The sequence below is a fragment of the Taudactylus pleione genome, unplaced genomic scaffold (assembly GCF_031769625.1).
Source record: "Taudactylus pleione unplaced genomic scaffold, aTauple2 ptg000711l, whole genome shotgun sequence".
In the NCBI taxonomy this organism is placed as follows: domain Eukaryota; kingdom Metazoa; phylum Chordata; class Amphibia; order Anura; family Myobatrachidae; genus Taudactylus; species Taudactylus pleione.
The window spans coordinates 7,346,709-7,364,959 of NW_028285113.1; the positions used below are offsets into that span (position 1 = coordinate 7,346,709).

The 18,251-nt window shown below is 43.7% G+C and overlaps 1 pseudogene; it reads right to left on the minus strand.

Annotated features, from left to right (window-relative positions):
* Positions 1-746: 746 nt before the first annotated feature.
* Positions 747-17,945, minus strand: LOC148477473 (collagenase 3-like; annotated as a pseudogene).
* Positions 17,946-18,251: the final 306 nt, after the last annotated feature.

The following is an 18,251-nucleotide window of genomic DNA, read 5'->3' on the forward strand; positions in this document are numbered from 1 at the left end:
CCTTTCACTGTGTGAAAGTGCATTATTCAATAATAGGGAACACCTTCATCCAATAATATAAGGCAATACTTACCTGCAATATTATATTACAGCACATAAAATTGAGAGCTAAACAACACCAGAAAGTAAAATATGTTTATTTCACAATTTTGCAAATATTATTATTTCATGTTATCTTTAATATGAATTATTGCTTTTAATTTTTCATTAGTACTGTACATAATTTTAATGAATGAAATAATGGTTCTATTTTACATAACAACTTCTATAGTGCGCCAAACAAAGAGACAATCAGTTTCCTCTATTTTTCTTTGTGTAAAACTTAACAATGCAACCTGAGAAGTCTCCGAGAATGTTTCAGTGATGTCACTGGTTCCGAGAATGTTTCAGTGATGTCACTGGTTCCAGGGGAAATGATTGGCTACAATGCCATGTACAGTATATTGATCGAACCCACAATATGCTGCTTCCATGTTGTGCAATTGGCAGTAGCATTATATAATAATAAATAAGCATGAGCACAAAAAACAACATCATAGAGAATAAGATCCTGGTTAGCAGAGAAATCGCTGTAATATCTGTGCATTTAAATAACATTTTTAAAATTCAACCATTGTGCTAATATCTAATATTTCACTGTAGTTTGTTGTCACCCAGCACTTTATATCGTACATGGGTATAGTAGATGTGGTTCTGCAACTGACTCCCCCCACAGACTGCTATAGGGGACAATGGACATCAGAGAATTAGCACCCCAGGAGAGCGTTGGTCTTCATTACATGGCTTAATTTTTTACTCGAGATGCTGTATTCATATTGAAGGGGCCCCTTGACCAAGTAAATGTAGTCTGAAATAGACAGATAACAATATAAAAATAGACATTCTGTTTGAGATGTTTCAATATTAGCATACCACCCAACCATTCAACAGGACAGGTGCAATATGAGGGGAATGTCCCTCCATCCAGCGTTCAGCACATTTGTCCTGATTTGCAGGTTGGGATGTATATACCTGTCGGACGCAGCAGAGGCATGTGTCTCCACTGCGAGCGGCAATACAATGTTGGGGTGGGGGCATAACAAGGTATTTAAAGGCCCCATAACAAAAGTTTGTAAGGACCCCTATGTACCACCTAATAGGGAAAAATGTGTATAACACATATAACTTTGGCAAGGAAGATGGGTCGCCTCTAAGTTCTGGGCCCCATAGCAGCTGCACCCCTGGCACCTATGGTAGTTACGCCCATGGGGGAAGTTCTGCAAGCCCAAAAACGGACCATACCTAATGTATGCTGCAGTCATGATCCATCTCTATTCTGAATCTACCATTGGAAGGTATGGGCTAGATATTATTTTTCACAATTCATGAAAGCAAAGTCATCCCAGTGTTCCTGTCTCCTTGACCCTATTAAATGATGGGTGAAATGGGTCTAGCAGGACCCAATTTTTTTGTTTGTTTATGATATAGGGCACAGAAGTGATTGGTGCTCCGGTAACAGCAGATCTGGGAAGGTAAGTAAATGATGCAGGGGTGGTCTTTTGAATTGAGATGCCCACCTGTACCTTCTCAGTTCCTCTGCATCCGATCACTATCGGAAATATCCTTTTTATTCTGGATATTTTTTCACAGATGTAATGGAAAATTGCTAAGCTGGCATGAATGTAAAATAATGGCAAACTGCAAGAATAAGTCCCTTTTTTTAAAATAAAAATTGTGTTTTTCACTGCAATAACTTTGGTTTAATAAATATGTCCTCATATAGTTTACTTACAAAAAAAATACAGTAGATAGTGTAAAAAGAGATACAAAAAAGAGGCAAAATACAGTAATGTGGTCGTCCAATATTTACCCTCTGTTCTGTATGCTGCATCTACTTTATTGCCAATATCCATAAAGTCATCTGCTATGAACCTGGGGTAGCCTCTGTCTATAGTCATACCTTCTTCATCATAACTGAAATAGAGCACAGTAATCAAATAAAGTATTTCAAAGTTTCACTGCAGTAACTCAGAGCTGTCCCTCTCTCCCTACTGAACTGGACGTTGAAAACGTTACCTTTGGTGGAGCTCCCGTTCCTTCTAATACTGAGCACTACAGTAATGCAGGTCACACATCCAGCAATATCACCATCCACTGGCATTACTATCATAGGTGCAGGGGGTATGGCTGCTCTGGGGCCTGGGTAGCCTCGGGGGACCGGCCCTCCACCTGCACCTAAGCTGCCAGGCCAGTCATCGTCCTCCTTCAGCAGGGTGCTGCACAGAGCAGGCATCTGCCGTCCTGTCACCTCCGTTTCTCTTCTCTGACTAGAGATGGCTAGTGAGTGAGTGTCTCAACACACTGACTGGAATCATTCAGATGAGTGAATGATTCGAGTCACTCACTGTTTGGTGGGTCGAGACACCCACCTCCCCTAGCCTCTCTGTCAGTGGAGCTAGAGTGAGTGCTAGCTCTGCCCCCTACACTGCTGATCCGACCTGATCATACTTCTCCACTGTGTCAGATCAGCAGTGTAGGGGGCGGAGCTGTCAGCGACTACAGCCTGGGCTCGGGTATTGCACTGACTCAGGAGAGTCAGTGAGAACTCTGAGCTGGAGTGCTGGGCTGCGAGGGGCGGTGCTGTCAGTGACTAACTCTGAGTCGCTGGCTCCCCTGCTGGCTACAGAGAGCTGTGACTTCACTGAGTTGAGCCATGAAGCTCAACTCAGTGCAGTGAATCGATCTGCCCATCCCTATCTCTGACTGACACTGGGAGGAGGTGGGGCCGTGATCCGGGGATGTCCCAGCAGGCCACGCCTCCTCCCAGCATCAGTTAGAGCTGACCAGGAGAGGAGATGTGCCCGCCCCGCGCAGCACATGATGAAAGAAGACCATGGAGGAGAGGTGCGGAGGGCGGATAGCACAGGGGGGAGGGCAGATGGCACCGGGGGGCAAGGGAGCTAAAATAAAGTAGAAAATAAAATAACCAGCTGAGAAGGCTCACTGTCGCCCCTGTCCTGTCCTTCATCGGCTGAGTTTGCTCAGCCACACTCAGTGACTGAGCACACAGTGCAGAGCTAGGAGCAGTATGCAGGCGGGCGTGCAACACGGCATGCGTGACCTATGTCATGCCACCGTGTCTCCATAGGTCACGGCCCGGGCACGCCTGAGCCTCCCCAAATGAGCCCAACACTGCCCGGGACCGTAATACAAGTAAAATCAACTCTGACTTTGCTGACCTCGCGGCACACTTGACAATCTGTCGCGGCACACTAGTGTGCCACGGCACAGTGGTTGAAAAACGCCGCAGTATACAGTAGATGGATTGCAAAAAAAATCAATGTTATAAAGAAATAAAGGTGACCACTAACATTAAAAAAAAAAATGTTTATAAAGTTCACAGGAATAATTTGTCTCAAAACAATGCACACAGGAAGTAAGTTTTCAGCAACATTTACATTCAGTTTTGCAGCACTCAGTTTTGTTTGCAGCGCTAATGCTTATTGAAAGGGGTAGTGTATCATTGGCTTTACTGCTGGACATTATATTGCATACCTCCAATATTTGTCTCCGGTAAAGTAAAGCGTTTTTCTGGTCACATTATTATATATGGCTGCGTCTATAGATTTGAGAGTTTTTGGAAATCCAAGCTCATGCAATTTTTTGGGATAATCATCCTCTATATCATATCCATTCAGAGCCCAAAATTTCGCCCCTGGAAAAGGAATAATGAAATCACAGTACCTCATACATCACAGTAGATATATATCTGTGCAACATTTATTCTTACAGGGCATTTAGTATTGTCAAATTAATTATTAGACTTCTACCAAGCAGAACATTTTGTCTAAAATAATCTACCTATTGTGTGATACTTCTTGTTTTGTTTTTGTAAGTGGCAACTTGGAATTATATTATAGCAGTTGTGTATGCACATTGCGGTGAATAGCTATACTTATTATTTAATGCAGTCATCAAACCGATGTTTCAATAATTTTGTGTTGTGTGTTGAAGTGCCATAGAAGCCCTAACTGATTGGTGAGTCTCACATCCAATCAGATGCCACACTGAATAATCTGCCACTCCAGGTTAAATGCTGTCAAAATCGGAGTTCGGCCATTACCACAAAATACATGTTGCCTATTTAATATTATATCATCATCTATTTAGTTGATAATAGTAAATAGTATGGTTTTGAACTATATTTAAAAAACTATGTATTTCGTTTCTTTGGTGCTTATCCAGTACAGAATACAGTATACCTAATGTGTGTGTACAGTATATCTACAGTCAAGAACTACCTATTTTGGTTGCCTAATCCATCTGACAGAGGGCCTGATTCAGACCCGCTCGCGAGCGCAAGCGGGTCGATGTTGGGCCAGTGCGCATGCGCACAACAGATCCGGCTCCGTCATGCGCATGCGCGAGACTCGGATAGCGACTAGCAAGGCGTCACTATGGGTCTCGCTACAAAGGGGGCGTGCTGTTGATGGTGAGTGATGGGGTGGGTGTGCCGGGGGCGTGGCTGGCCATACGGAGGCGTTCGCCTGGGGCCGGTCCCACTGACATCACAAGTGATGTCAGTGGGAGTGCTTTTGGCTCTGATAGAGCCAAAAGCACTCCAGGGCTTGCGGCAGACGAGACCCTACCACAAGGGTCTCGTCGCAAGCCCGATGGTCGCGATGGTCTTGACCATCGCGACCATCTTTTTGGCCGCTCGCTATAGCTGTGGGTGGTCACCCACAGCTATGCGAGCAGCCAGGAGGCCGCTCTAAAAAAGAGAAGGAGGGAACTGATTCAGAGCGAGCACTCTGAAAGAGCGCCCGGCTCTGAATCAGGCCCAGAGTCCTTATGAACTTAATAAACAGGCACCAGCACATCATCACTCAGGGGTCTATTTACTAAGCCTTGGATGGAGTTAAAGTAAACTCGGATAAAGTACCAACCAACCAGCTCCTAACTTATTTTTCAAACACACCCTGTGACATGGCAGTTAGGACCTGATTGGCTGGTACTTTATCCTCGTTCACATTATCTCCATCACTAGCTCGAGGACTGTACAGTAGTGTGATCATTCATAAGCCGCCCCTACACGGTGCATTATGCCTCTTCCGACGCGACGGGGGATTCGACGTCCAACATATCGGGTGGTCCCCACACACTGTGCGATCGGTGTGGCCAACTGCCCGATATGCCGGCTACCCCCTCCCCCACCAGCATAATGCTGCATGGGATCGCACATCGCATCCCCAGATCAACTGAACATGCAGTAAGATCTGGGGGTGCTATGTACGACACCACGGGAGCGCACTCTGTCCGATATCATGTCCATAGACGGTACGATATAGCGGCAATATCATGCCAAACCGTCGGATTGGCTGCTATATCGCACCGTGTATGGGCACCTATAGATGTTTGGAGAAAATTAGATCGTTTTGGTGGTTTATAATAGCTACAAAATAACTATCACTGCTCACAAGAAACATTGTTGCAGATTGATCCCAGCAATTTCTTAATCAATCTATACAGACTCAAATATAGAGTGCCTTGTGATTATAATGCTCCATTTCACCATCCTTTGGGCCTCATGTATTAACGAGTTTTATCACCAAAACGAGTGATAAATGTCACTGTGTATGATAAATGGTGCTCCAGCCAATCAGCTCCTAACTGCCAACTGTTAGAAAAATGACAGTTGGGAGCTGATTGGCTGGAGCACCATTATCATACACAGTGACATTTATCACTCGTTTTGGTGATAAAACTCGTTAGTAAATGGGGGCTTTATATGAAAACAAACACAATATAAGAAAGTGATACAATTTGTTAGAACTATTATAACACAATGGGCGCGATTCAATTCAACGCGACTTGAATAGCGCCAGGAAGGAGCTCCCGGAGCTATTCAATTCTGCGCACTGTTAGGTTGGGGAATGCCCGTTTTCCCGCCACTCACACCTTAAACAGAGTGTTTAGTCACGAGAACGGGCATTCTCCGACTAAACTGCCCGGCGCGATGCTGTTTCCACGGCCCTAAGGGCAGAAAACAACATCACACCTGTACTTTTGTCGGATTTCTGCTCGCACCCCAGGAGGGATGCGAGAAGAAATCCTTAGCCGGGGTTAACAGCACGCTTACTTGAATAGCTCCGGGAGCTCCTGCCCGGCGCTATTCAATTCACGTTGAATTGAATCGAGCCCAATAAGTTCTTATATCATCCATCATTCAGGGTAATGGTCACACCAAAACTAACCCTCAATAACGGACTATTGATCAAAAACCAAGGAAGACTCATCAATTATTTTATACTCACTTTAGTCTATGTTTTACACTCTAATTGTATTGTCTGTTTATATAATTCTCAGGAATTATTTTTAATTAATTTGCTGCTTGTTGTTTATCTGATTACCAGTAAAAGTTACGTTTTATATTTACATTGGTCTTTTTGTGCACAGCATTGAGAACAACACTTTTCTTTCTCTTTGTGTTCCTGGATCAGATATTATTAGCATAATTTGGATATATTTGAGGTTTCAGAAATATTATTTTTAATAATTTCTCTTAATACCTGTGCAGGTTGTCTTCCTTTTTTGTTATAGGATACATATTTTTGAAACACAGCCTGTGACATGGCGGTAGTTAGGACCTCATTGGCTGGTACTTTATCTTCCTTCACTTTATCTCCATTCAAGGCTTAGTAAATAGACCCCCCTCAGTCACTCAGGGGTATATTTACAAATGTGCAGGTTTTTAGAAGTGGAGATATTGCCCCTAGCAACATGTATCTAGCACCTTCTAGAAGACAATAGCTAGGGGTAAATTTACTAAAGTGAGAGTTTTTAGAAGTGAGTTTTGAAAGTGATGTTGCCCATAGCAACCAGTAAGATTCTACTTAACATTTAACTAGCACCTTCTAGAAGATAATAGCTAGAATCTGGTTGCTATAGGCAACATCACTTTCAAAACTCACTTCTAAAAACTCTCACTTTAGTAAATTTGCCCCCTAGAATCTGATTGGTTGTTATGGACAACATCTCCACTTCTAAAAACCTGCACTTCAGTAAATATACCTCTCAGTGTCTTTTCATTTAAGCCTTATCTGATTTGCAAAGTTTGATAAAATAGGCAGTAATAAGCTATTATCTTCCCCACAGTGAACCAAAATTGTATAGACATTTGCATGTCCTAGGCCAGTGTTGGCTAACCTTGACACTCCAGCTGTTATGGAACTACATAACCCAGCATGCACTGCTACAGTTTTGCTATTAGGGCATGCTAAAACTGTGGCAGGGCATGCTGGGATATATAGATCCACAACAGCTGGAGTGTCAAGGTTAGCCAACACTGTCCTAGGCCAAAGTAAGATAAATCGTCATCTCTAGCTAGAAGGTAGCGGGGGGCTGGAATCACATAGCGATGCGGCTGTGGTCCGGTGGCCAAATGGGGCTGCACAAAGGTAGCGACCTACTGGGTCCAAAAATCAAATCCAGCCTGGAGATAGATGCAGTCTGTATTCAAATGTATCAGTGCCGACAAATGATAAAATATAGCATAAGGATTTTGGTGCAGGCAACAGTAGGTCACCTGATTGGATCACGGAATACCCCAATTTTAGTCATTCTGCAAAAAGCCTTGTTCATTTGAAAATTACTCATGTGTCACAAGACCTTTTGAAACCTTAGCAGAGTAGAACTATACCTTTAAAAATATATATACGATCTTTATCTATATTTTCTTAAGCAGCGTCAATTTTATCTGGAAGTCCAGGCCAGAAAGTCTTAATCGGGTACAACTGTACTTCTATCATCTGGGGATGGTCCCTCCAAAGGAATCTAGCCACAGGAGAGATACACAGAAATCTCGTTATTACAGTAATGGATCGTACATTTAATTCTAAATGCCCGGTTAGTCATCCTTTGATTACTATTCTACCAACCTGTCTTTGAAGATAAACTTTTCCCCTCTGAGCTCCGTTATTGCATCAATCTCCAGCTCTGGGTCGCACTTCTCGGGTGTTTTGGGATGTTTTGGGTTCGGGTCTCTGTTACCAGGTCCTAGAATACACAATAACATTCCTAACGGGTCACTCTTGACATATGTGAGAACCCATCAATCAATATCATATGTGTTGTACTCACCATACAGTTCCTGGATCCTCTGCACATCATCATCAGGAAGAACAAATCTACCGATCTCCATGTATGTGTACATTGGATACATTAGAGACCCGCGATCCGTGGAATGGTCCAGCCCCAGCGCATGGCCAAATTCATGAGCAGCGACAATAAACAGATTGTATCCTGCAATATATTAGTATTCTTTTAGGATTATTAAACTAATAGAATGCTCAAATAGACCTTTTTTGCATTAGGAGTTTAATATCTAAAACTGTTAACAAGTGCACCTAGAACCTCTACTAATGTGATTAAGAATTTGCAATGTCCTAATACATCATAATATTATGCAACTAAACTCAGTCAGTGCCGGTAACTCAACAGGAACTCACAGATTGATGCGGGTGCTCAGCAGACCACAGACACATCAGATGATTTTTTGGCAGGAGAGCAGAATTCTAGTACTTTATGTGAGCATCATGTACTATTCTGTGCTACTATTACCCAGTTAATTGTTTTGGCCTCTTTGGGTAAAATAACCCAATTTGGCAATTAAGCTGGCAACATACTGTATGCAACAATTATGTCTGCCAATTTAGCAGCATATCACCATGGGCTAAACCAACAATCAGTGAGAAAGTGATTGGAATCTATTAGATTTCCACATGATTTATGCTAAGAATAGGATCTTCTGGTGACCGTCTTTGCTAGGTGATTGGAATCACTGACAGCAGCAATAGAGTCCATTGGAATGGTCTGACCATCAAATGGGTGATCTGTACAATTCAGGCTACTGCTGTGTGTGGGTCGTAATGTGTATGTCCAACTTTTATCTTGCTCTGTAACATGTCAATAAAATTGCCTTCCCACGAGAACCCTCCATCTATTCACAGTATATATCTGATCTGAACACCGCCATATACCTTTGTAGTCGTTTGTGAATATTTCGTCATCGTCAAAATGGGTGTGCCCTGCAAAATTGTCTCCCGGGGCGAAAGCATGAGCCAGCCAACCATTAGGGCCATCAAATGGGTAGTTATCTCCATGATCTAAACGCAGGGAAATTATGTGATGTCAGTACACACTAGCAATAACTTAGTGCTTCAAATCAACATTAATAAATAGACCACAATGCACGCAGGGTGTCTATCAGTGCAGTACCTATATAGGCAAAAATTATTTCCACATTAGTATCGCCACCCCCCGGGTGGTAGGTGTATATGAGTGAAGCCATTAGGGTAGTTGGTCAGGTTCCATTCATGTTCAAAGCTGAACTTACATCTCACGCCCACCTTATACGGGATCGGTATGTATTACCCCCGGCCGCATGGTTCAAATCCCGACTGCTGCTAAAGGTAAGTAATTCTAATCTTTCCCCCCCCCTAACCCCTCCCTTAGGGGTGCCTAACTCTAACCTTCCCCCAGTGCCTAACCCTTTTCCCCCCTAAGTCTCCCGGGAGGGTGCCTAACCCTAACCTTCCCCCGGGGGTACCTAACCATAAACCCCCCTTTCCCTAGCCTAACCCTCCGTGGGGAGTGCTTAACCCTAAATCCCACCCAGGTGCCCTAAACCAAACCCCCCCCCCCCCGTGCCCGGCACCCAGTTTACCATTGATCGGGAATCGGGATGCCGGGCATCGGGCTCCTGGTGTAGATAAAATGACAGGCATCAGGATTTCGACGCCTGTCATTTGTACTTTGCCAGGATTAGACAGTCAGAAAGCCGGCGGTCGGGATTGCGTCCGTCGGCTTCCCGACTGTTCCCCCCTTGTACAGCTGGATGAAGTTTGGTTTGTCTCTTTTCTTCCAGCCTTCTGGCTCACTGCTGTGTGACACTTCATCCAAGCTTTTGTTTTAATATCTTGAGAGCAGAAACATTTAGCAAATCTAAACCCTATACTAGTTGTGCTTTCTAGATATACACTCTCTATTAGACTATATGTAAACCTTACCTTTTCTGGAATCCTACCATCATCAGTGTCTTCTTCCATAGTGAGTCCTACTGTATGTCAACAGATGACCACCTCAATATCAACACGTTGATATCGGGTTTGTGTGGCAGCTAACAAGACCAGTCATAGGATTCACGATGGCATGCCCAATGAAGATAGAAGTGGTGTCAGGAGATGTACAGTAAGTGTTATATACACCCCACTAAAGAGTGTATATCATTTACAGTGCTAAGGAAGAGTGGGACTCATACTGAGAAAATAGCTCAAAAGTGCTGCAGTTATATAGTTACTGCTGACGGGAAACAAAGAAGTAATTAGGGCTTCATGACAGTAATGTCAGGGGATCTCTCTCATCCTGGCTTCAATAAACTTATTTGATAAGGGGGAGTCCCCTCTTTCTACTTTAAAGTATGCGGCCCCCTTAGTGGTTACTGTCGGGTGATTACCATACAAAATCACCCTGCACTGCAGAAACACTAGAGTCACCTACATGCTCGGGGGCGCCCTCACGTAAATGATGAGAATCCGTTTTGTCAAACGATGGGCATCTTAGTTAGGGATGTGCACAGACCCCGATGTTTTGGTTCTAAATCATCGTCGTGTTTTGGTTTTGGCAAAATCACCCTCAAGTGTTTTGGTTCAGTTGCAGTTTTGGTTTTGGATTTCTTTCAAAATTTATAAAACCAGCTAAAATCATGTAATTTGGACCTGTTTTTGTCCTTACAGAATTATTAACATCAATAGCATTCATTTCCAGCCAATTTGGACCACCTAAAATCACGAGGAAGAGATTTACATGCAATCCAAAATACGCGAGATCAGGTTTGTAGATCCGAATTCCAAACTTGGAGAGAAGACCTGAGTCTGGACTCTGTTCGACTCGGAACCCCAAAGTTCGGGTGTGTTTGGTTTTCAGCATAACTGAACCATCATTTCTAATCTTGGTACCGTGGTGATTGTCTGATGATCGCCAGACAGTAACCTCTTACACGGCAGGATCAGGGCCGGTGCAAGGTTTCTCGGCACCCTAGGTAAAGATACATCTACCGCCCCTGCTCCTCCCAATACCCTTTGCCCAACCACTCACATACAAACTTGACTTTTTAAAATATTGGTAGATTTACAACAAAAATTATAAAAATTACACTAAAACAATATAGCAATAACATTAACAACTTTGTGACCGTCATAAAATACAGAGAGCATTTTTGTGACTGGCAAACAGTAGATACTGAGAGCATCTGTGTGACTGCCGTTCAATACCGAGAGCATTTTTGTAACTCCCAAACAATAGATATTGAGAAAATGTTGGTGACGCCCATGCAATACCAAGAACATTTTTGTGAACACCATACTGAGAGCATTTTGAGACAGCCAATAAAAAATTTAAGCCATTAATCTTATTTATATTACATTAACCCCTTTACCCTAATAATAAAACCCACATAGCTTATCCTTATACTTATCAACTTTCTTGAACTGTGATAATACCATCCCCCACACAAGCCCCTCTCCCCCGAGCTCCACTTACTTGTTGCTGATCTTCTCACCACTGTCACCCTCACGCTGTGGTGGGAGATGCGAGCCACCACTTTTCCTGTCTGCGTTTAGATGCCACTGCAGTCATGATGGACAGTGGGTGTCGGTGTCTAAGTTTAAATGGGTGGGGAGCTCATTTATGGCAGGAAAGTAAGTGGGAGAGCAGAGTCAGGGTGCCCGCGCAACATTGCCCTCATTACAGCACATGACTCATCAGTCATGTGACTGTCAGTAACATGGCCAGCCTGCTCTGGATCAGGAACAGGCAAAGTGTAGGCAGAGGTAGTGGTGGCTGTAGCTGGTTAGATATTGACCGACACCATTATCATGTATCTTCTGTTGGCAGGCTCAGTGGTGCCCCCACAAGAGCCGGCTCTCTAGGCAGCTGCCTATAGCTGCCTAATGGTAGCGCCGGCCCTGGGCAGGATGCATTTAGAAGTCCAGAGATTGGGAGATTCTAATTTTGGGACATCCCCTATCCTGACTACAATAAACTCACGGTTGCCCTCATTTGATGTGTTAGGTTGTGTAATTTTCCAAATGCCTTGCCTTGTTATGTTATCATGTTCAGGGGCACCAAGAGAGGGGGAGGAGTAGGTACTAAATACCCAGACAGAGGTTTGAAGGAGGGGCCTGGCGGAGGTCCGGGTCTGCCAACCTCTCCCCACGCCCCCTCTTACCTGTCAGCAGCAGTCTTCTCTGCTTGCACATGATGTGCAGGAAAGGGTGGGGGAGTGATCGCACTGATCGAGCCCCACCCAGATCTGCCCTGCCTGAGTAGCACACGGCTACAATTTATATTTTTTCATATTTATTTTGTTGGGGATGTGGCCATGCCTCTCTAAGGCTCTGATAATATTATTCCTACACATTTTGAAGTATGCACCTCATTTCTGGGGGTCAATGCTTAGATTTACTTTGCATACGCATGCAAGAGATCCTTTTCGTGGGAGTGTGGGGGGCGTGTAGCCAAAATGATGTGCTTTATTGAGGCATGAATATGACAACTTTGCCAGGCCATAAAATCCAACCCATACTTCCCAAATAAGGTAAAACAGTTATTTGAATCTAGGTCAACTTGGTTTTTTATGAACATCAGGAATTAAAATAATGGGAAAATACTGTAAGTATTGTGCATTAAATAATTGGACAGTAGACAAAGGGGATGCAGTCAATAAGCCGGCAGTCGAAATGCCGACCGCCAGCTTCCCAACTCTTAAATCCCGGCAGGGGACTAATGACAGGTGTCGACATCCTGACGCCTGTCATTATACCTACGCCGGGAGCCCGGCATACCGAACAAAGGTAAGCCAGGCATCTAGTGCGGACAGCCGCAAGGGGGGAGGGTTAGGTTAGGGGCTCCTGGAGGGGACTTAGGGTTAGGTACCCCCCCCAGGAGGCTTAGGGTTAGGCACCCCCAGGGGGAGGTTAGGGTTAGGCACCAACCTGGGTGACTTAGGTTTAGGCTGCGGGGATGGGGGGGTTAGTTTTAGGCACTAGGGGGGGTTAGGGTTAGACACCCCTAAGGGAGGGTTAGGGTTAAGGGAGGAAAGGGATAGCGTTAGGAAAAACCTTGTCGGGATCTTCATCTTCTAACTTCCGCCGTCTGTATTAGGTCCGCCGGGCTCACTTCCGGCAGTATTTAATACCGATTCCAGGCAAAGACATGTAGAAAGTATTGTATCATCGCAGCCATATATTTTGACAGAAACCGTATTTTTGGAATGCCGGAAGACATTACACTGTGAGCAGTGGCAGGGCTGCCATCAGAAATTGTGGGGCCCGGTACTGACAAAATAGGCAGTCCCTGGTGAGGCAGAGGTGGGCACAGCTGTGGATAATGTGGGTGGAGCTTTTTCAGGGGTGGGGCATGAATTAGTGCATAAACCAGTTTAAAAATTCTCAAAGTTTGGGCTGTGGTGGTGTTTGTTATTATAACATGTCAATCTATCATATTATATAGGAAACTATACAAATACAGAAATACTGTATAGGAGAGAAAACTGCTGTAAATTCACAAACACATAGAAAACTAGAATCTACTGTATACTAAATATATAGGGAGAGCAACATTGATTCTGTCTTTCTCTATATAAATAAAAGTAAAGCCAAAACTACATAAAGTACATTGAAATAGCCAGACCCACATAAAAAGCCAGAAGGAAGGGGAAGTGCAGGACCGGGAGGACTGGACCTATTAGGGCACAAGGATGGCTAGACATGGTGGAGGGGTGGTGGCACAGGGCAGGGAAGGCTTGACATTAATGGGAGGCACAGGGCAGGGTCAGGCACTGCAAACCTGATTTCTTCTGCCAGGCATGCAGAAATAGCGCCGGCAGGATTTCTAGAGAGAGAGGGAGGGGCCCGGGGGGGCGCTCCTAGATGGCTGCCATTCTGCGAGCTGTGATTGGCTTGTGGCCAGCTCCATATTTCAAATGTCACGATGCGCTTTCTCTCTGGCTGACAGTGCATTCCGCATCACTGCCACCCGAGCCCCCTCTCCCTCCGGGTCCGGGACTGGAGTCCCGGCAGTCCTCCCCTGCCGGGACTCCCTGATCAGTGCTAAAATGTTTTCTAATCAAACGATGTTAATCTATGTACAGTCAGGTGCATAAATATTGGGACATTGACAGAATTTTCATATTTTGGCCTCTATTCACCACCACAATGGCTTTGAAATGAAACAAACAAGATGTGCTTTAACTGCAGACTTTCAGATTTAATTTGAGGGTAATTACATCCAAATCAGGTGAACGGTGTAGGAATTACTACGGTTTCTATATGTGCCTCCCACTTTTTAAGGGGCCAAAAGTAATGGGACAAACTAAACAATCCTAAATCTAACTTTCACTTTTTAATACTTTGTTGCAAATCCTTTGCAGGCAATTGCAGCCTGAAGTCTGGAATGCATAGACATCACCAGACGCTGGGTTTCATCCCTGGTGATGCTCTGCCAGGCCTCTACTGCAAATGTCTTCAGTTCCTGCTTGTTCTTGGGGCATTTTCCCTTCAGTTTTGTCTTCATGCATGCTCAATCGGATTCAGGTCAGGGGATTGACTTGGCCATCGCATAACATTCCACTTTTTAGCCTTAAAAAACTCTTTGGTTGCTTTTGCAGTATGCTTCGGGTCATTTTCCATCTGCACTGTGAAGCGCCGTCCAATGAGTTCTGAAGCATTTGACTGAATATGAGCATATAATATTGCCCGAAACACTTCAGTATTCATTCTGCTGCTTTTGTCAGCAGTCACATCATCAATAAATACAAGGGAACCAGTTCCATTGGCAGCCATACATGCTCACGCCATTACACTACCACCACCATGCTTCACTGATGAGGTGTTATGTTTTGGATCATGAGCAGTTCCTTTCCTTCTCCATACTCTTCTCTTCCCATTACTCTGTTACAAGTTGATCTTTGTCTCATCTGCCTATAGGATGTTGTTCCAGAACTGTAATGGCTTTTTTAGATGTTGTTTGGCAAACTCTAATCTGGTCTTCCTGTTTTTGTGGCTCACCAATGATTTACATCTTGTGGTGAACCCTCTATATTTACTCTTGTGAAGTCTTCTCTTGATTGTTGACTTTGACACATATACACCTACCTCCTGGAGAGTGTTCTTGATTTGGCCAACTGTTGTGAAGGGGTTTTTCTTCACCAGGGAAATAATTCTTCTGTCATCCACCACAGTTGTTTTCCGTGGTCTTCCGGGTCTGTTGGTGTTGCTGTGCTCTCCGGTGCGTTCTTTCTTTTTAAGAATGTTCCAAACAGTTGATTTGGCCACACCTAATGTTTTTGCTATCTCTCTGATGGGTTTGTTTTGATTTTTCAGCCTAATGATGGCTTGCTTCACTGATAGTGACAACTCTTTGGATCTCATATTGAGAGTCGACAGCAACTGATTCCAAATGCAAATGTCACACCTAGAATCAACTCCAGACCTTTTACCTGCTTAATTGATAATGAAATAATGAGGGAATAGCCCACACCTGTCCATGAAATAGCTTTTGCGTTGATAGTCCCATTACTTTTGGCCCCTTAAAAAGTGTGAGGCACATATAGAAACCGTTGTAATTCCTACACCGTTCACCTGATTTGGGTGTAATTACCCTCAAATTAAATCTGAAAGTCTGCAGTTAAAGCACATCTTGTTTGTTTCATTTCAAAGCCATTGTGGTGGTGAATAGAGGACAAAATATGAAAATTCTGTCAATGTCCCAATATTTATGCACCTGACTGTATATGTAAGATGTAATAAATTGTGTGCTGAGACTAGACTGCAGTATTCAGCATTGCTTAATTTCTAAATATATTGTGCAATTTAGCAGACTGTACTTTATTAAAACACAGGGCCTGATTCAGAGACGGACGCTCTGAAAGAGCGCTCGCTCTGAATCTGGGCGTTTTTTTTTTTGTGCAGCCTCCTGGCCGCTCGCATAGCTGTGGGTGAGGACCTGTGATCTAATTTATAGTCACATTTATAACAGACTCTGGGGCCTATTCATCATACCTTAAAACTCTCTGGAGGTAATTAGATTTAGAATTTGCATGGAGTTCTACCTAATTACTGGAGGAATTCATCATTACTCCTCTCCATAACTATCTATTTCGAAAAGCTGTCATTTTTGCGAAGACAGCTTTTCGGGAAATAGTTTTCCCTCTCTACACTAACTTACCGCAGCTGGAATACGTGCTGAGCATGCGCTGTTACATCTGTAAAACCAGCGCATGCGCAGCACTACCTACAGCGGTGGTAAGTGTTCTCCCAGCAGCACACAGTACAGGTTAGAAAAGAAAAACTTTTTTTTCTAAACTTTATTGTGTTCTGCTGGGAGAACACGTGACAGCACAGCCATCGGAGCCAGAGGAGGGACCAGAGTGCCGGAGGAAGACGCCGGGGGACCTCACCAGCTGGAAGCAGGTAAGTGTCACCTGGTATTCGCCACCTCACAGTGGCGGATAGTAACTCCATCAAATTCTGAAAATAAATAATTTTCGGAATTTGATGATTGGCATAATTTCCATATCCCCAAAACTAATGTACTAATAATGTATGGGAAGTGTGGAAATTAACGCAGGGGGACTTAGCAAGGAGATATCAGTTTTATCTCCTGTGCTAAGGGTGCTCATGAATACTAAAATAACGTTAATTAAGGAAAATGTCCTTAAAAACTTTATTTTAGTGTTGATGAATAGGCCCCTCTGTGAATTTTTTTTTTTTTTTAAATACAGGAACATATGAAGACTACTTTATATAAACATATTAACACATGATTGAGTCATTTTTATGACTTTTTTACCTCTGTTTACGAAAGAAATCATAATATCGGCGGTACCGGACCGCAGCCTGGTGAAGTTTAATGGTGTGACATCACTCCATACTTTCAGTGCTTTCTTAATAGCCCTATTCACATCTGTATGTGGTAAATCCTGGGTGTAATTAACAATCCTATGAATAAAACAGAATAAACATCTTAATCAGCCATAGGGGGAGATGTATGAAAACATGGACAGATAAACTGGAGACGTTGCCCAAAGCGACCTATCAGCTTCTAGCTTTCATTTATCCAGCACAGTCATTGAAAAGACAGAAGCTGAATGGTTACTTTGGGCAGCTTCTCCATTTTATCTCTCTCCAAGGTCTGATACATCTCGCCTTTTAAAGAACCATATGGTCTTTCTGTAATGGACGTCTGTACCATCTTGTAAATAAGGACTTTACATATATAGCATTTATAATCCTATTTCCTAACAAATGTTTCAATGAAAACACTTTCCATAGGGCCTTCCCTAGGTCAGGTTGACATGCGATGAGACCGATGTAGGTGAATTATTTACCACAGAATAAATAAGACAACTTTTGGAGTGTAGACTTGTCATGAGGAGAACTAGAGACATTATACCTGTAGGTGAGATTGTATCTGGGCCATTTCGGCTTCTGTGGGAAGAAGTTATGTACCCCTATATCAGGGACTGCACATCTCGGCTGTTTCATCACTTCAAGAGTCTCTTCATCCAGTTTGCCCGTCACATCCAGGCCAAAGAAGACCTGCATTTCCTTAAGCTGGGTTGTTGTCACACTGTTGGCGCTTGTCCTCCGAATTCGGGCGGTTTTAAAAGAAGAACTATACAAAGTGCTTAGATATTTCTAAGGGGCAGAGTAAAAAGTCTCAAATGGTATTACAATAAACGAACACAGATCAGGGATCAATAAAAAAAAAAAAAAAATCAAAGCTTAAGCCGCGTATCCACTAGCAGATACCGGCACAACAGTACGATTACGACATCGTAATCGTACCGTCGTTCCCCTTCCCTCTGCAGCGCCTACACTAAACGTTGTCAGCAGACTGACAAGCATGTTCGGGCAATGATTGATGTCAGAAACGACCAGCGTCAGAGCGTGCATCGCTGGTCGTTTCCGACATAATAGTACCCGATTTGTGCACAATTACTGAGTGATTGCATGAATACAGTTTTCAGGGGGTTTGACCGCATCTCTCATATGCACCAAGCCCGGGAATGCGAACCATTCCAGGGCTTTGGATGCGATGGACAATACCATCTTTAGATGGCATTGCCCAATAGAAGCCTAGGAGCCTCTATTCGTGGCTTTCCCCTGGGAAGGATCCATGTACTAAGGTTGCGGTGACCATTCCGCCAGTCA